This window comes from Odontomachus brunneus, unplaced genomic scaffold (assembly GCF_010583005.1).
Source record: "Odontomachus brunneus isolate Ranch 3 - 2012 unplaced genomic scaffold, Obru_v1 Obru_scaffold_012, whole genome shotgun sequence".
NCBI classification, from domain to species: domain Eukaryota; kingdom Metazoa; phylum Arthropoda; class Insecta; order Hymenoptera; family Formicidae; genus Odontomachus; species Odontomachus brunneus.
The window spans coordinates 515,251-535,650 of NW_022639462.1; the positions used below are offsets into that span (position 1 = coordinate 515,251).

Genomic DNA, 20,400 nt, shown 5'->3' on the forward strand with positions numbered 1-20,400 from the left:
ATATATATATATATATATATATATATATATATATATATATATATATATATATATATTTGTAATGTATCTGTAATAAGCAATACGAACATTTGTAATCCAGACAGCACAGATATCCAAAAGACGTCCTAAAATCATCATAAAAACGTCCTTACGTCCTAAATACGTCCTAAGTACATCCTTTGGATGTACATGTGCTGTTTGGAAACGTATCTAATAAGTAATAATTTTCATATTATTCACAGACAAGTGCAAGGACTGTAAGTGCGGTGACAGCTGCTCGTGCTGTGATTCTGGATGCAAAGGTAATTACGCTTACATTTACGTCAGAAATTGACAGCGCTTACATTTACGTCAGAAATTAACAGCCCGTATTGTTTGCTTCCACGATCATGTCAATTTATTTTTCATTTCTCGTCGCGAGAAATTCGTCCTATATTTTATCGCCAACGCCCCTAACGATCCATTATTTTTAATCGTTATCAATTGCAAGGTTCTCCCTCCCTCTCTCTCTCTCTCTCTTTCCTTCTCTCTCTCTCTCTCTCTCTCTCTCTCTCTCTCTCTCTCTCTCTCTCTCTGTGTGTCTCCCTCTTACAAAGTTGAGCGTATCGACTATCAAGAACGAGAGCGACTGTACTACTTTTATGTTATACCGTGCAATGACCGAGTAATAACGGCTGCAGCCAACGCCTGTTCGTCGTACCGTTTAGCACCGTTTGCGTCGTAATTCCGCGGCACATTCCGCTGTAGTGGAATTGCGCGTCATGTTTTTCTCGGAACTTCGACGGTCGTTTCGATTATTGCTCATAATGAAATGAACAATGATTTCCCGGGATGCATTCCTCTTTCGTTCACGCTTCTTTCGCGCCGACTCATTCTCTCCGCTCTTTCTTCACTCTTGGAGTGAATCCTGGATATTTTTGAAATTTACGCGCAATGATTAAATGTGTGTACCGCTAACTCGTATAATTGTATTGCGCTATTAGCACGACTAAATTACGCTGTTCACGTCTTTTTCTCACACGATAGGCGCAATAAGACAGAAGCTTTAGAGGATTCTGTGTAAATAAATTGTCTTTCTTTTTACAGATAAATGCGGCTGCAAGACGGGCGGACAATGCTCGTGCAAGCCTTGCACCTGTTAATTAGTAACCGTGACGAAGGCACCCTATAATCTACATTGACAATGGTAATAGGCCTTCAATGCGATGCAGCAGATCCAACAGATAGGCAACATTCAGTGTACCTTATTATTACAGTGAAATTCCATGCTTAATGAGCTTAGCGATGAAAACGCTGAAGAATAGCGATATAATGTGATGTTTCACTTTCCTACCAGAAATGAGCAACTAAGTTAATAAAAAATTCGTAGAATTTATTTAAATGCGTTGTATTTTATTACCGCCAATATATCTCCTATCTACGGTAACTTTATTTGCAAAAAAATTAATGTTACCTTGGAATAAAAATTATTATTTATATATCCTGAATTATTTTTTTATAACTGAATTATTTCTATACCCAAATAACACATACACATATTAGAAACTTTTCTTAAATGTATCTATAGTTTCCGAACCGTAAAACACTATTAAGAAACGTATTTCTATGCAAAAAAAGTTAATTTATTGAGATACAGCAACATTTTAGTAATAATAACATTTTTAACAAAAACCTTTCTAAAACTTTATTTATGAGACGTTTATAAAACGTTTTAAAACGTTTTTTTAACGATTTCTTTCGCAAAAATAACGTTTTTTGAGTGGACATTTTTACTCATGTGGAACGTTTCAGAAATGTCATGAAACGTTTTGGAAATGGTTATAAAATGTTTAGTTCTAACGTTTATAAAACATTTCTAAAACGTGTATGTGCTTACTTACTGATAATTGTGTGTAATAGTAAAAATAAAACGACTACCCACATAGAATCAAAGCTAATGTTATTATTACTAAAATGTTGTTGTATCTCAGTAAATAAATTTTTTTTTGCATAGAAATACAATATTGTAGTGATTTTCTTTATCAAAGGACAGCGCTGATACTATCGAAGCTTAAGATGATAAGGTAGTTATATTTTGATGAATATCAAAATGATATTAATTTAATTGCAGGGCAATCTTGAATTAACTAAGAAAACCTTACAGCAATGTTTGGGTTTAAGATTTATTACAAGTCCCAGAAGGTAACACTTTAAAGTCATGATAATATCGCTATCATCTCTAGCGACATAGTTAAAAGTTTTTTGAATTTAATGTTGGTGTAATATTTTTGGACTATATGAATATTTGTATTATATATTCTTCTTTTCTCTTAAATTATATATCTGGAAGTTTTCGAGAAACATTCCGCTTTCTCTCTACTTTCTTACCATCGAAAGGATAAAGCGTTCGGCATGTTTCTGATGGTGGATGCGCGCCAATTATCTCGTCAACATAACACTCCTCATCACCATTATCAGGTAACGATGTTCTCGATTCTGGATTGTTCATATGAGTATCATAAAGTGAAATTGTGATTATTTGTCTAGTGTGTAGTCTACTTTTACTTATATTGACCAACATTGTAAACCGAATAATCAAGCGGGAAGAAAGCATCACGCAACCTGATTTAGATCCGCAAGTGATGAGGCTCTAATTGTCAAGTGGTGAAATAAATGCAACAGTGAATCATACAATAATATCGGAACATTTATCTCTGTTATTTATGTTATTTATCTCTGTTATATACTTTATTAATAACGATAAGATAAGAGCTATTCGATGAAAACTGTAAACGTCGCGACATCTCTGATTATATATCTATGAATATAGGAGAATATATAACAGAGGATATATATGATGTAATAATAGAATAATATCAACGATAAAACAATAATAGAACGTAGAATTTCAAGTGTGCTTGACGCAAATAATTATCCCAGAGATAATAATTAGCACAGAGAATTAAAAAAAAATTAAAAAAAAATTGTAAGTCACCAATTTTGAGTTCATTTTCAGATACAAAAAGAATTCTTCAGAGTTCAGTTCAATGAAAAGAATTCTTTTTAAAAATAAACTCAGAATTAGTGATATGCGACTAAATTTTTTTTGAATTATTTATGCTATCTGGGGATAGTATCAATTCACAAATCGAGAGATTCGTAGCGTTTTCGGGCTTGTGTATGTGTGAAAACAGTTTCATATTCCGCCGTACTTTATCAAAACTGAAAGATAAAAAATCATATATGAATTTTGCGTCTCACTGTATAGTTATATATAATCGTGCACAATTATATATATTCACGAAAAAAAACTTACACAAATACAATCCACCCTATAGCACAAATATCCAAGAGATGTCCAGAGTACGTCCTGAGAACGTCCTGGAGACGTTTCTACGTCCTCAGCACATCTGTGGGATATCCCCAGGAGATTTTGTGCTGTATAAAGAATTATATATGATTATATATGTGACCATATAGGGACAAAGAATTTACACACACACACACATATACATATATGTATAATTATATATAGAAATTTTTTATATAATTATATATAATATTTTTCCCAGGGTAAGTCAAGTATATAAAGACGAAACGTACCAGAGCTATCAGTGATTTTAAAATACCTAATATGAATAAAATTATTATTGAATTTCGTGAAGGAAGATATTGAAATTTTATCCTCTAGCGTGTTCCAATCTGCCTTCGTTAGCTAACAAAATTGCCCGTCGATAAATCCGTGTATCCTGCGTCGGTATTTAACCTGTCGGAATCGTGTAAGAGGGCGCCTCTGTTGGAGAGCGCGCACTTTCAACGTCGTGTTCCCTATCTGATTCGCAATCATGTACGTGTGACACAGACTTCCAGCGCGGCTTGTTAGATCCATCTTGTTCCATCTTTAGTTTCGGATTACAACGAACGTCATAGAAAGTATACGTACGATCGAGAAATATCGCACTGACTATTAGCCAGTTATTAATATCGTTATTAGTCGCCTATTCCTCGATTCGCAGTGTGTATCCGCGTAATGCGCGAGTGACAAGTGACATAACCAACAAGAAAGAAAATAGTATCGTGGAAAAATTAGTGAGTAATTCAATTAAAGTAAATACAGCATCTCTACAACTTTACTCTTACGAAATGCGTAGTAATGGACGTAGTCTTGGACGTATTCTCTCTCTCTCTCTCTGTCTCTGTCTCTCTCTCTCTCTCTCTCTCTCTCTCTCTCTCTCTCTCTCTCTCTCTCTTTTCTCTCTTTGTCCTGTTTTATTTGAGATTTGCTTTCTTTTATTACACGCAAAGTAAATATCCCAGTAATTGAACAACGTCCTAATGATTGAAATGCGCGCGCGTTAATGATATATTTATACTTGATATTTCTAAAACAGCTTTTGAAATTTTGTTAAAAGATATTTGTTTGTATTCTAATTTGGTAATATTACTTAATAAACGCAATCATTGAGTTTGTGTTATTCGGTGTAACTAAGACATGATTCATTTTTCGGTTCAATTACATTGTCTAATATCTCCTTAGAATTACTATTGATATTTATTAATAACCTTATTTTCTCTTATTTTTCGATCGCTGACAAGCCAAAGTTTTATGCAAACGTTACTTTTGTTAGTAATTCTATTAATTATTTATTTATAAAAAAATATATAACTAATCGTGCTTTATTATTTCTATTATATAATTATATATAGCTTATTATTTCTATTAGTTATATGATGCCCGCACTGTTCTTCTGTTAAATTAAAGTATATTTACGTGTTTTCATTTTGCATGCAAGCTTCATAGAGGCATTCTATTTTCTATAACGTGCATTCAATTGTTATTATCCCTAAGTGTAGTGCCTTTTATCCGCACTTAGAGGGATTATATTTTCGTGACAGTTTCAATCCCGTTTATAATTTGTGCAAATTTTCGCAAGCCATTGGAAAGCGATACAAATATTTTTGTAGAGTCAGAATTAATGTCGATTGCGGATTTATTTCGGATTATCTGTTGTTTGGTTCGCTACGCCGTGATTATTATTACTCTTTATTACCTGTCAAATGTTATAATAGGCCATACGAAGCACAACAGATCAATTAATAATTTAATCTTTACATATAAACGCGTTGGGTTACGCGGCATTGTATATGTATATTTTGGATTATTGCCCGATAGCGGATCGAATCATTTTTGCTGCAATATAAATACGCATCGCATTACTTCATTCAGAGAAAATGTCCTGTATCGATATATTTTAACGATATTAGAAACCAAACCGGTAATAATGGTAATTGTATCAATACCGTAATATTAATAATTTTTGAGCAATAAATGATTGAAAATATAATTCGCTCTCATGCAAATGTTCAAATTAATATTTTTTAAACGCCCAACTCATCCTTAATTTCCGGATGAGTGTGTTACTTCACTAAAAGATTTTAATTCAAGATTACGTTACCGAAATAAATAAATGCTTAAAGGTGAAATATAAAAGTGTCGATTTCATGCTGTGGAATTAATTTGAACGGCACATTCATCCGAAATCAGTCGAATTTAATTACTTATTAATTAGTGCTAGCGTGAATCGGTTATTTATACCAGTGCACATTATGGCGAGTCGATAATCGAGGAGTCGATGGTCATAGAGAGAGCGGTTACGAATCGCCGGCGCGCCTTTAATTGATAACCCGATTAATTATGCATTCGGACTTTGAGCGCAACACCACTCGGCCAGCTCAAACAAGGGTGGCAAGCCGTCCGGAATGCGGCATGCAAAGTGCAGCTTGCGTGCGAAACGGCTGTGACCTGACGTAGCTTTCGCTAAAAGCGCTTAAATTTATAATGCTCCGGCGTTATCGGCCGCGGACGAACGGACAGCCCGACAGACCGAATTTAAGGTTATCCCGAGAAAGAGGTCTCGTTTGCGCGAAAGAAACGTTTCGCCTCGCGTTTAATTAGTTGTCGAGCAACGATGACCGCGACTTTTCCCGTCAGTCTCAGAAGGAAATTAGTTCGCGACGGATTGTTGCGCCTGAAATGATCGAGGAAACATTTAACGGTCTACTGGAAATTAAACGAGAAATATGATTTCGTTGTTTGTTCATTCGCCTGAAGCTTGGTTCGAGGAAAACTATTTGCCTCTTCAAATTTTACTGTTAGTTAAAACTATTTCTTTTTGCATTCAGAGACTACCGAGAGATCCAGACAAAGCACAAATTACTAAAAGATGTCTTAAAGACGTCCAAAAGACGTTTAAAAAAAATAAGACGCCTTTTAGGCGTCTTTAAGCCCTTGTCCACAATCTTGCTTTAAGACGTATGCCGTAAGAAATTGAACAACCACAGTCAATTATTCTTCTAAAAACCAATCATGATTGGTCAATTTCTTACAACTCATGTCTTAAAGCAAAGTTGTGGACAAGGGCTAAGACATCTTTTAGATTGTATTGTGATACTTTCGCGAAGGAAACAATCGCTTCAGATTCACCTGAGAATTCGTCTCAAAATCAAAAGTGCAACAGTTAGGTCTCACACACACTTATAAAATCTGACAGTCTTGCTATTTTTACGAGGCTCACTTCGCTCTTCACTTCGCTTCTTTCTTCCATTATACGCAAAAATATTTGTTTTTTTTTGCGCGTATTCTAGCGCTTATAGGCCAGAAAGGTGCACCGGTCGTGCTCGGAAAAGACGAACGACGTGATTAAGACGTAACTTCGAAAAGCGAAGTCCATTCGCGCTCCTTGTCACGTCAACTCGCTGTGATATTATACAATAGCGAGTGAAGTCATAGGAAGTTATAACTGCGCCACCTGCATCGTGTGCGCGCGCGATGAAGAAAGAGGGAGAGATAGGGAGGCGTGAGGCGCGGAAAATTCGTAAAGAAATTCGACGGGCGTCCAGGGAACGGCAACTCCTCGCGACGTAGCTTTAACGCGGTTTTAACGGGAGGAGACGAGAGAGGGCCGTTAAAAACGACACCCCGCGCGGCTTTAAGATCTAATATTTCCATCATTGTTAGCTTTTACGACGTCGTGCCGAGGTTCGCGGCTCGTGTCGTTCGCGCAGAAGGAAAACTGCGCGTCTGTCGTCTTCGGGACTCATGTCTGGACGCGTTTAGAGCTGAGTATGAACCCAGCTGATACACTGAGCGAACGAACAACCAGTGCAAACTTTCGCTTTATGATGAAGGAAACTGTGTATGCCTCAATCCTTTTGCAAAGCGATATGTTTTCCCTGCCACTAATAATAATCTTATTCAATTGAATTCAATTGAAACAGTTTTTCTGGCATTCAGAAGCTGTAAAGGCAAAAAGATAAATTAACGTTAGCCCTTGTCCACAATTTTGCTTTAAGACGTAAGCCATAAGAAATTGACCAACTACAGTCGATTATTCTTCTAAAAATAGTCGGTCAATTTCTTACGGCTTAAGTCTTAAAGCAAGGTTGTGGACAAAGGCTTATGTGTTCAATAAAGCTAAAACCAACAGAGATTTAAATTTGGATTTCGTACAATAACAAAACGAAACAGAAATTCGAAAAAGTGTTGGCAGGTGTAAAGATGATAAAAATATCTTACTTATAAATTAAAGAGCATTGTTGAACGTAAAAATTCTATACTTATCACTCTATTTATGATCGTTGGGACAAATATAACTTCCCAAAAATCTCATTGGGACATCAGTGTCCCGATGCTATTTTTTTTACGCCAAACACAGAACTTTTAATTTTTTTGCTAAAACTACATTATGTTAATACATTTAATGAAATTGAAGTAAAAAAATTGTACCTCTGGAAAACAAAATTCTTAGCGAAATGGTTAACGAATTCGAGCAGATTTTATCGCATTCGGGCTGATTCGCCCAGCTTGTCAAAGAAAATTTGTGCGCGAGATCGATGTAAGTATAACACACGTTTACTGCTCGTTCGCTCAGTGTATGGCAAACTTTACGCAACGGCTGATCGCTCGACGAAAATCAATCTCTTTAGGCGATTAGGTAATTACAGCTACGCCGGGGCTGGTATGAATTTTGCAGATAGCAATTTCGCGCGCTTATTAGACCGTTCGCAGCACGTGGACGCGCGGGAAGCGCGATGCACGAGGCTCGTAGGTGAGATCGTTAGCGCCGAGGGTGCGACTCGGCATTGTGTCCCGAAGTATGTCTTAAGTGTTGGTTTATTGTTACCCGCACCCGGTGGGCAGGCCCACCCTTACATATTTAAGACGACCCATTAGCGTCTAGTGGCGCTTCCCGAGTCGAAATTCAGAATCTGCTATAAGTCTTAAAAATGCTGATGTCGCCTCTGCTAATGTTCCTAATGGTACTAGGTTGTTACGTTAAAATGGAATTTTTTGTTTAATTTCATTACCACGTTGGCTTCTTTAGACTTTCGTTCTTTGATATTTTTCCTAGACACCCATAATATCTTGCTCTCAAAACGTAGTTCAACACTCGATTGCCAAAAAAATATGCTCCATTTAGCCATCTTTTTAGCCACACTGCTGAATCAGTGCAATAAGTCAGGGTGAAAGAAAGTATATTTGTTTCACTTTAACTAGTTCTAATTTTAACTATTGCACTGGTTCAGCAGTGAAGCTAAAGAGAACAGACCAGAATAGTATACGAAGCGCGAGAGTACCAAAATAATTGATAAGAAATGTAAATTCATGCCCTCCCATCGTCAACAGTTGTTGCTCATCAATGAGCGTCGGGCGACCACACAGTCAAAACATTTGCGACTTTCAAGCCCGTCAAATTTACTTTTGCGCCTCACGGATTTTCCAGATGTTTCCATTCAGTCCCGAGCCGGCGAGTGACGCGCGTGCCTCGGACGGAATGTGTCGGTGCGTTATCATTGCTCCTCTACACAATCAAAACACCGAAACCATCAGGGAGGTCAAATTTACCTTCGTGCCTCGTACTCTTCCGGACTCTCTTTCCATTCAGTTTCGAGCCGGTGAGCGACACGTGTGCCACGGACAAAGTGTGTTAGTGCGTTGTTTATTGCTCGTCGGGCGATTTCAAACTATTTCATCTTTTGAGATACTTAATCAGCATCGCGTTATTTAACACGTGCATTTTCGATTGAATCGTGTTCACGCGAGTGTCAGTGCCAGTGTTACGACGAGCAACTGGGATGCTGGGTCGAGAAGCCTGGATGCAGGACGCAGAACGCGAGGACGTGAGCAGCGATACATTATATATTTTCAAGGTGTGCCAAATCATCTATTATAGTAGTTTCCGTTTTTAACGAACTTACCCGAGTCTGAAAAAAATACCCGAGTCGAAACTTAAGCCGGTATTCGTAGTCCGATGTTATTCACAACGAAACAATCATAACTTCAAAACCATAAAATATTCGATTATATATTCGTCAACCTGTACTTATGACATTATTTTTCATACAAGAAATATTGATTCAAACAGAATACGAATCTATAATTAATTTTATGTATTCACAATCAAATATCCTAAGTAATTCACAACTCCATGAATACCGGCTTTAGAATATAATGTAAATGTTGCAAGTGTTCATTTTTACGTCTAATAATGCTCTTTAATTCATAATTGAGATATTGTTTATATCTGCTAATATTTTTTCGAATTTCTGATTCCTTTTCTCATTATGCGAAATTCAAATTTAAATCTCTGTTGGTTTTAGCATTATTGGACCTGTACTATAAATTTATCTTTTTGCCTTTACAGCTTAATGTCAGCTCTTTTAAGAGCTAACAAATCTCATCAAAACTTTCATGAACACTAGATTTACCGACGACTAACAACTTACTTTTAACAGAAGGGTTTAAATATAACAGACTTAAAACAACAATATAAAATGCAAGAAAAAAAATGTTTACTTACTTCGTTTAGTTTTATATAATATCAACTAAAGAAATAAAATGTAGCGTTATAAATTTGTGCAATTTTTATAAGAAATTACAATTTCGTTTTTTGACTGCTTTGGTAACATTAGTGTAAAAAAAAAAGATTAACAAAAGACAGAAAAAAAGAAACAAATTGGGAGATGAGATTAAATCTTGTTCTTTTACCTATTCACCCACACATTAATTTTTATTAAGTAATCTAATATTTACTTATCTACATTAATTTCGTTCGAATATAGTCACACCTCGCGAATCACGTGTGTAAATTTCTCAATTAATATATTAACGTGTGATGACGCCACGTTTCGTCATTTTGATCGTTGTCGTTATTTTATTATTTTTGTAACGATGCGGCGTCGAACGATTCTCAAGCAATAATGATTGTTTAGACTTTATGCATCTGATACATCATTGCACTTAATTTTTCTGATATTTCCTCCACGAAGGGAGACACGGCTTTCATCGCATCGTGCGAGCTCAAATCTTCATTGTCGTATCGCAGCTGTCCCGAACAGCCCGCAGTTTAAGGGTGGAATTTTATTAAAACAGGGAGAAACGTTCACTAGTCGACACTCGTTATATTCACCAGTGTTCGGCACTGTTGCTAGGATTTTATCAAACATTAATTATTAACATTAACATTAATTATCAAACATTAATATATAAGGATTCATTAATTATTTACAAATTATTCTTAATATTTATTATTCTTATTCTTATTATTTTTTTACTTTTATTCATTTTCTTTTAAATCTACGTACACCTCAATATTTAATAATATCCGTAAAAGTGCCGAAAACAGATAGAATTTCGACTATTGAATGTTTTCTGCTATATTTATAATCGCGCAAATATTAAAAATATAATTAAAAATAATTGAAATAATTGGAAATAAATAAAAAATTCAAGTGTTAAATAATCTTCGAACGAGACCTTCTTCGAGCTTCTTTAAGACGGAGAAAACAGCAGTGAACAATCATCTGCAACATCAAGGTAAGTCTGTATATCTTGAGATTCTTTATTGACTCTTCAAGCTCGATAGAGCTTGCAGGATCAATGTGGAGTCAAATTTCGACTCGGGTAAATGCTGTCAGCAAGTCTTTTTTTAAGTCTCCACATGGAGAAAATAGCAATAAGTTACAATTCGTAGTATGTTAAAGAAGCTCAATAGTCTATATGAATACTGTATTTTAGGATTTCGAAGTGGCCTGCAAGTTGCAGATTTAACTTAGAATCTGAATTACGACTCGAGTTGCGCTGCTAAATGTCGCGAGATCCTCGCGTAAGCGTGATCTTAGGGAGGAATTCACACCTTGGTAGAAAAGTAGAAAACAAAAAGGCAGAAGTCAATTAGAACTCGCGCCGGTAGTCAGGTGGTAGTCGACGGTTTCTGCTTCCCTACTAGTTTGATTTACAATATGCTCTTTGCTTTCTGCTTCTTTCTTTTTATCTCTTTCTGACTCAAACCTTAAGCTTTAAGCCTGATCTACAATGTGTTCTGCGTTTCCTGTTTCTTGTTTTCTGTTTTTTTTTTAGTTTAAGGTTTAAGTCTGATCTACAATATGCTCTTTGCATTCTATTTCTTGTCTTCTGTCCTTTTCTGGCTCAAAGCTTTTTGAGTCAGAAAGAGATAAAGAGAAAGAAGCAGGAAGCAAAGAGCATATTGTAGATCAGGCTTTAAGCCAGAAAAAGACAGAAGACAAGAAACAGAACGCAAGGAGCATATTGTAGATCTGGCTTGACTGACTTCTGCTTTCCGGCTTTCTGCTTTTCTGTCCGCCAAGGTGTGAATTCTCCCTTACCGTCTCGCTGTTGGCCGATTTCGATCCGCGGTGAACTGTAGGACGCATTCGACATAATTGTGCCGCGCGGACGGCCATGTGTGGCGAGCGCGGGTGATTGATGATCACCCCTCGATCTAATCAATCAATTCAACTCCGCCGAATCCGCGGACGTCGTGACGCTTCTCATTAATCGATTCCCTCAAAACGTGCGGAAACAGGACAAAACTGATCGTAATATGTTAATGATCAGCGCGCCAACGCGGAAAATGTGTAAAGCGTGTTCCGCTCTTCGATCTCGATGCATGAACGAATCCGTCGCGATCCCCGCAAATCAGAATCATAAGGGAACGACGACGGCGAGCAATCTTAGCGGTCGCGAACGCGCGGTAGGCGGACTCATTAAACTTTTCGTCGTTTCGTCCTTCGGAGAATCGTGTCGGGAGCAACGGCTCCCACGGGAACAGCAGTGTGGCGCGATTATACCGACCGCTCTGAGGAGAGGGAAGGATTATACGGCCGCAGTGTAAAGAAGAAGGGTTAAAACGGCGTATCTCGCATTCTCTCTCTCTCTCTCTCTCTCTCTCTCTCTCTCTCTCTTCTGCTCTGTCTATCGTCTCGTTTTAGAGAGAATTCGAATGCTCAAACGAGGGAGGACTCGCGCGAAGGATCCGCCGCGAAGGAGAAAATGAGAGAGGATCCTGTCTGCCGACCGACTCTCCTCCTCCTCCCCGTCCTCCTATTCCGTTTGTTGCCTTTGTCGCGGCCGTCCGCCGGGCCCAATCGCACGAAATTAATGTCTCGCCATTATTAGCAGAAGTTAGCCGACTGCGAAGAAGTTGCCACGCCACGGGTGTACTTTCGGCTTGGGCAAGGCAGGATTGGGAGGGGACGAGTGGGGGATAAAAATAGAGAGTCGAGTGGAGTTATAACTTCTGGCCTGATCGCCTGAGCGCGCGTTCGCTCCTGTCGCGCCATGTTTCTTCGTTAATGCAATTGCTTGTTCCTCCTCGGATTAGATGACACACGAGACTCGCATCTCCTTCGTCGGTCAGAGCGGCGTTCTGTTCCCTCCGCTAAAGCTGTATCACGCTATCGCGAGAAAGAACATCCGGACAAGGGAACGGAATTTTTTTGTATACAATACATTTTGTATCGCGAGACATTGGCTGTGTTCAGCAGAGAAAGCTGCTTTGCAACTGTTGTAAAATTCGTGAATCTGATTAGTACATGCTCTTGGATTCAACCAAAATTACACTGTTAAATATTGGAGGGTCAAATTTAAACCAATTTCTTGAGTTAAATAATATTTAGTTATTTTTAACTATCATGTGTGTCAAAATTTACTATTTTCATATAAAACATGTGTTTAAAAAAACAACCACATCTAATCAAGCCATTTAAAACAATATTAAGTCATTTTTTACTAAAACAAAGGTAACAAGGGTTATATTAACATGCATATAATAAAAAATAAACTAAATTTTAGTCAAATTTAATACATTTCTTAAGTTAAATTATTTGGCTCCATTACATTAGTTAAATTAACGACATATTTAGTAGGAGCAGTGGCGACTTATAGGAATGGCTAAAATTAACTCAAATTGAGTATAATTTGATACTACGGATTTAACAGTGTAAGAGCATGCTCTAATTAAATTCACGAATTTTACAACAGTTGCAAAGCAGCTTTTTCTGCTGAACGCAGCCATTGCCGCGCGGTTTGAGAATTACACGAAAGCAATATCCTGAAATGATCTCTTCAAACTTTGATCGCTCCTTTTTTTCGCAACAAGGACTTTCGACACATGTGATAGGGCTTTAATGCTTCGTAACTTATCGCGTCGCCTCACGGCGACACGCAACACGCAACACGCCCGTGCTTGTGTTCGGTCGTCTGTATCAATTCCCGCGCGAAATCGCTTACACTGCATAACGAACGGCGCCATGTAACATCCTCGTGGACGGAAAAAACGAGCGTTCGAGTGTTGCAATTAATGCGCGACGCTGGGAAACGTCTCTCGCCCCTTCGAGGTGGATAATAGACCGAGAACCAGTCGTTATCATAAATTCTTAATCCGAATCGGCGGTAAAACTGAAAGTTAACCAAGTTCGGTACCATTAGCCGTAACAATGCTGGCAGTAAGTTCTTACGGTAACGATGCTGTAACGACGGTTTCCGGAGCGTGGCAATTTCTCGCGATAAAGTCACCGATGGGACCTACAAGAATTAAACTCGCCCGAAGGGGTAGATCGCTGGTATACCGCGCGGTGTCGGCGCGTCAAATAAGCATTAAATTTTAAATTACGCTATACCACGCGAATCTTTGGTTTAATTGTCCGACAGAGAGAAATATCAGTCTCAGGCTCAACAGGAATTTATCGGGTGGTGTGCGATGCGATTTTCCGCGTTTCGCGTTCGCAGCTACGACATTTATCGGAATATCGCGTAAGTCATGCTTTTATTCCTCTCGTAATCTACGTACGACAAAGCACAGAACTGTACACGCTTTAACACGAGGAGGCGATTAATAAAGGTAAGGTCAACGATGACCCTCGTTCGGGACATATTTTTCAATGCAATCCATTGAAACTTTGTGATATATTTGCGCCAAAATCAAATAGTACGCTGAAAAAACGTTTTCATATTATAAAAAGATTTGTTCTTTTGAAACCTATGATAACTGGTAAAAAACTTAACTCCTTGAAAGATTTTGGTTTACAGAACGAACTGCCCAGGGCGGGTTTTTTGGACTCTGGAAGGGTGTTTTTATGTACCTTGTATCTCAAATTCTTGTTAAATTGCTGTTTATCTGGCCATAGCTACGCATTATCCATCTCACGAAATTGTAATATTTGAGTATTTATTACCAATAGTTCATACGTCTCTACATAAAGCAAAAAAGATCCAAATCTTATGGGCTTCTAAAATTAATTAAAAAGCAGTTTTTGTTTTCTACGTCATTTTTTTATTTAATTACGCCTTTTTTTACCTATTTTTTAAGGGTTGAGTTTGTCAATGAATATCCTTGGAGAGAAAAAAATTGACCATGCTTTCTTGAACGACTGCGAAAAACCTCAATGCTTTTTATAAATCATATACCAAATTTTCAATCTTTATTTTTCTCGAAACTTCATATGAGTTGGATCATTCTTGCAGAATTCAGATCTTAATATGCAGAAGAAAAAGAATAAACTCAAAAAATGTCTGGGTCATATATGACCACTTCACCTTGTTAAAAAGTTCCATAATTTCACCTTATCGCTTAAGGATTAAGAATTGTCTAGTCAGATTTGTGTTTAGTGTGTTTCCGCGCCATGATTTCCATAAAACATTCGAAGATCCTCTTCCATCGGAAAATACGAAATCTACCGCGTTTCAACGAACAGCCGCGAGCCGTTCGCGAGAGGATATTCGAATTGAGGCAGATTACTCGACGGAAATTAGTCAAAACCAACAAAGACCTCGGCGACCTACGTCGCGTCCGCAATCGCGGCTGAATCGCGATCGCGCAATTCCGCAAACGGGGCGTTTCGAGCCTTCGGACAAAAGATGTAATAATTCTGCCCCTGTTTTCCAGCGCGCCTCCTTTCCACCTCCGCGTGTTTTCAACCCCGTCTCTCCTACCTACGCCGAGCGTCGCTTTCCCCGACGTCTCTCCGACCCTCGCGAGAAACCCTTTGTTTGCAAGACAAACAAGAATCGTTTGCTCGCAAAAGTCAGCGGCGGTAGAGACTGAAGGACGTACCGACTCGCGGGACAGAGAGAGAGGGAGGGAGAGAGAGAGAGGGAGGGAGAGAGAGAGAGAGAGAGAGAGAGAGGACGGAATTTTAATTACGGAAATATTACCGAGGCCGCGGGTAATTGCATTAGGCGATTTCGGGACGAGAAATCGGCGGAGGATTCTCGATGCGAGTGTGACGAAACGTTACTCCGGATCTCGATGTAATACAGCATAGCTTCTACGACGTGAACGCGTTTTTTGCGTGATCGCATTTCGAGCTCATTCAAGCGAAAAAAAATATCAGTGCACGCTCACGCGATGGATTAATTCGTCCCTTTTTAATCTACCAACGTGCAAAATGTCGTTGATAAGCCGGCCGAACGATATCGTAAACATTTTAATTAAAGCCAACGAAGGATATTTAATTTCAAATAATTAATGGTCGTCCGTCGAAATTCATGCGTCCCCGACAAAAGCCATCGCCCTCTCGATTACTCTTGATTTTCATTACACGAGTCAACAGCCACGAGGCTGACGGCTATTAAGCGCCCTTTTTTTCCAACCCCCGCTGCTACGAAACGAACTTATGGATTCTCAGCGTAGCGGCGGAGATTCGAACACGGCTCGCGACACATTTTGTTCTGCGCTTTTGTAAAAGTCTGATTCGGACATTTCGCTAAACTGCAAAAAATGTGCTTTGTGGCAAAAGAGTCTTTGTACAGTCACGAGAAATTTAATATAGTATGCAAATGTCGTGCCACAATTTCCTCTTACGGCAATACTAAGATTAAATATTCAATAATTAATGGAAATATAGATGAAAGGAAAAATTAGCCTTTTTCCTGCTTTCCTGGAAAACTTCCAATTAGCTGCGATGCTGTTCTCGTTCACGTTTGAATCTGTCTTGCAATCGCGTTTTATCTTCCATGATCGCTGTGGTCATTCTTGTAAAAAGTAGGAAAGATCGAGGCTCGATGTCACTTATTTCAGAATCACAAAGTTACAACTTCTTAGACAACTAGTTATTATGACTGATTGTATAAACATTATAAAGGCAGTCTTCTTCTGTATGTTAATGCCCGCCATCCTATTAACCGTGTATTTTATTTTGTAATAATTAAGATCCAAACATGCAGCAATATGGTCATCTTGCCTTGGTATAGGGTTCAATTGTCCTGAAGTAAAAAGGCCACATATAAAATATGTATTCTGATTAGCAGTTTCGAGGTTTCCACAAGAGATCTCTGCTGCTCTTCTGCCGGCTTTTAATTATGAATCAATTTTACCTCGTCCTCTTATATGCTCGATTTTAATCATTTCATAAATAAAAATTACATTTATTATTCGAAACAACATATTATATACTTGCAAAAATTGCAAAACAACATATTATATACTTGTAGCTGGTAACACGTCGCTTAACTTTATTTATTCACGACGGAGAAAATATTAATAAATTATTAATAAAATATTAATAAATTTCAAGAGGCTTGAAACCTTACTTTACTATTAAGTGAGATTTGTCAATTTTTTAACTATAACATTGTCCAATTTTCTTCGATTGAGACTCGAGAAAAAGCATTTACGTTCATTTCGCGATTTTGTATCCACTGTTTCTTTCAAGATAAATACTAAAAAGGTACATGAGTAACATACTCCTAGTATACATTTAGAACCGAGGGAGGTAGTCCTGTCTTCCCTAACTCTCGCCCCCCCCCCCTCTCCTTGCCCCCCGACTTCACCGCTGGGTCTTACGTGAAAGGTCACGCATACATGTCGATTTCGCGCGACCAAACCGAAAGGTACAACGACGTTAACGTTACGTCGCTGATCTTTTCACAGTATTTACGCAGCCGTAAAACCCGATCTCGCGGACGGGCCGCGGCTGGGCTGGAAGATGAACAGAAGAGCGCGGCAAAGGGCGAGAAGGGTGGACGAGGACGACGGGGAGGAGAGGCGCGTTTTCGAACCGCGCGTCAATTTTCTTTGAACAACAGCCGCGTCTCGCTCGCGCGCAGACAATGCACAGCGGATTCAATAAAACCGCAACAATAAGGGGAAAACTGCGGGGCTGGTGGGCGCCCGGTGAGGAGTAGGGACAGGCGCGGAAGGCGGAACGAGGGTGGGAAGGGGCCACGGCGGCGGCGAGTTGTACCGGCGCGAGAATGGGAAAGCGGAGGGTAATTTGAATGAAGAGACAAGAGACAATGCGTGGGCGAAGCGCCCAGAACAGAACGGAACGCCGTTCGGGGTAGAGAGGAAGTACTGGTGGTGGTTGGAGGAGAGAGGTGGTGGTGATGGCGGTGGCGTTGGTTAGAAAGGGGAGGAGGAGGAGGTGGGTGAAAACAACCGCGGAATCAAATTAGAGACAGCGGCGGAATAGAGCGAGAGAAGATAGAGAGACAGAGAGACGAGGGGGACAAGGGCGGACAAGGACAAGGGATGTAGTGAGCCGAAGGGACAGAGAGAAAGAGAGAGAGAGTGCGGTACGAAGGGGTAATTATATTTACAAGTGGCAGTTCTCGAAAACAAAGGACCTCAAGATTGCTCGATTCATTCGAGGACTCCCGCGGAAGAATCGCCATCTCACTCTCCTGCACCCTTCACGCGGCATGTTACTTTCTTTAAGAGAGAAGTCGTCGCGGAGTGGCCGCGAGTCTGTCAAACGTCACGCTAAGAAGTCGAGTGACAGGTGAAAACGCCAAATTTGAACTTACGAAGTTTCACGTAATTAAAATTGCGAAGATCTCGCTCGCGACCCGCACAGTTGGAACTTGGTTATTTTAAGCGGCAAACGAGTAATACGTAAAAACACGCGACTAACGTAATTCTCCGTCGTCATTTATGCGAATATCCGAGGAAGCAAGGGAGTAGGCAAAAGTGTCATGAATTCTCGAATTAAGCTCGTGATTCGATTAGCTCAAATGAGATTTATAATATCATAAGATGGCAGATTAGTCTTGCCATATTCGCGCGCTACATGGATTCCAGCTCCAAGTTCCTAAATCGATTCTCGTGAAAGATTGACCGGTATTGACTACGTCTTGACGCAAAACCGGATAAAGCAACAGAGCCGGGATTAACTTGGTTACGTCGCTCGCGAGCGAACGTTTCTTTTAACATTTCTCTCGTGTTGCATTACGATTGCATCACTTCCTTAATTTCTTCCCGGTCGCATCTTCGAGTTAATGTTTTCGAGTTTCTTCACGTACTTACATCGTCGCACCCATACAGGTGTTTTCTCTTCGATGACATAATGTATATTTTCTACTTTTTTACGTATTCCCTTTCTCTCCCCAGTACCGGTTAAGTGATTTATTCGCAAATTGAGTTACGAGTTGTGCGATTGAATAAGTGCTCGCTTCTTGCTGGGATGGGGAAGAGAGGGAGGGAGGAGGCGATGAGGACAGGTAACGAGTTCTTTCCCCGTGATTTTTCAAAGGTTTCCTCCGTCTTTCTCGCGTCGAAGCCTTTGAACTTCCCCGAGCGCTTTTCGCGACACGACTCGAGATTCTTTCCCTTTCGCGAAAGGCCATAAAGCAATTAAGTGGCATTTGTTCGCCTAGTTCCGCCCGAGATTACTCCGATCTCTCGCGAGCGGCGACTCGGGCTAATCAAATTACCTACTATGGAAACGTCGCGGTCACTTAGAAACTGCTGCCTTCGGGCTCGACATTTTAGCGCTTTTCCGCAAATAAGTCATCGCGTTTCTTTTCACGCGAGAATTGCACGGAAGACGGCGAGTTTCGCCGACAACCCCGCGTCGAAAAGTCGTCCTCGTGCTTCCAGCTTCGTTTAAAAGCTCCAAGCTCCATGCCCCATTGAGCGAAATATTTTGAATGGCGCCGCGACGAAAGAGAGGACAACCACATTGTGTCAAACGCAGCGTGAGTCCTTTTCATTTATATTGTTTCGAAAGGTGCCGATATTTTCGCGCTTGTATCCCCGACGTTGTTTACTGTGACATCGCGAAGCGCACCTAACCGGAGTCTCTCGTCGTCGATTTTTCTGCGTCCTTTTTAGATTCACCCCTCTCTGTTGCCTGCGCGAGCGACAGTCGCAGGGAAATTGTTTGTCCGAGTGACGACATTTCCTCGCTACCCTCGCGCAAGATAGACGGCCCTTTCCACATATTTTCATATGTATATATACACATATGCATATATACAGGGTGTCCCATGCCGAACTGTACGCATTAAGGGAACGTGTTCCTGGGATCAGTTTAAGCAGAAAACTTCTTACACAAATATGAATGAAACTTACAATAGTTTTCCCAAGTACAGACTTTTAAAAATTGAGTTGCATTACTTGAAATGCCTTATTATTCAATAATAAATCAAACTATAAGTCAAGTACTATTGAATAACAAAAACACATTGAAACAAAAATGAAAATCACATAAATTGTTCCCATGATGCATTGCGCACTGCGATTTTGACATGAACGAAGTAGTCGCACGAAGAATCTCACGATTATTTCTCATCTGCCGATATACGTCATTAATACGCTGTATTAATGCAGACCTGATGTCCACTTTCTCCTGATCTAGAAGAGCTTTTTTTCTAGAAGATTAAGAAAGGCAAACCAGATTTTAGTTCCTAACTTGTCTGTGCCCAGATAACTATTGTGAATTTCATGTTTATAGAAAATTTCTTGCTTAACTTGATCCCAGGAACACGCTTTCTCAATGGCTAAGTCCGTCTTGCACGCCTTCGTGCATCATTCTGTCTTCCTTCTGTATGTATTGAACGATAAAAATAAAATGATATTTTCAGCACGAAAGCGCGCAAGACGAACTTAGCCAGTATGTACAGTTCGTCACGGGTCACCCTGTATATACATATCCTGCCCAGCGCGGGACAAAGCGAAATGAAAAGATAGTTCGGATGCTTTGACTTCCGCTTACGTGTGCGTAATATCGCGCACGTGCACCGTTGTTACGCTCGCCTTACCATAGCTGACGAACAATAAGTATCGACTGCGAGAGTCACGAAGGATCGCCACTTCCTCCCTCCTTTCCGCCCGGGAACTG

The 20,400-nt window shown here is 39.5% G+C and overlaps 1 protein-coding gene across 4 annotated transcripts in view; it reads left to right on the forward strand.

The window, feature by feature from the left end:
• The window catches only part of LOC116840872, a 7,795-nt gene extending 6,414 nt beyond the window's left edge, over nucleotides 1–1,381 (forward strand). For all 4 annotated transcript variants that reach the window (XM_032808182.1, XM_032808180.1, XM_032808181.1 and 1 more), the window contains exons 8-9: nucleotides 243–302; nucleotides 1,087–1,381. The gene's annotated coding sequence lies outside the window, so the exon portion shown is untranslated. The remainder of the gene's footprint in view (nucleotides 1–242; nucleotides 303–1,086) is intronic.
• Nucleotides 1,382–20,400: the final 19,019 nt, after the last annotated feature.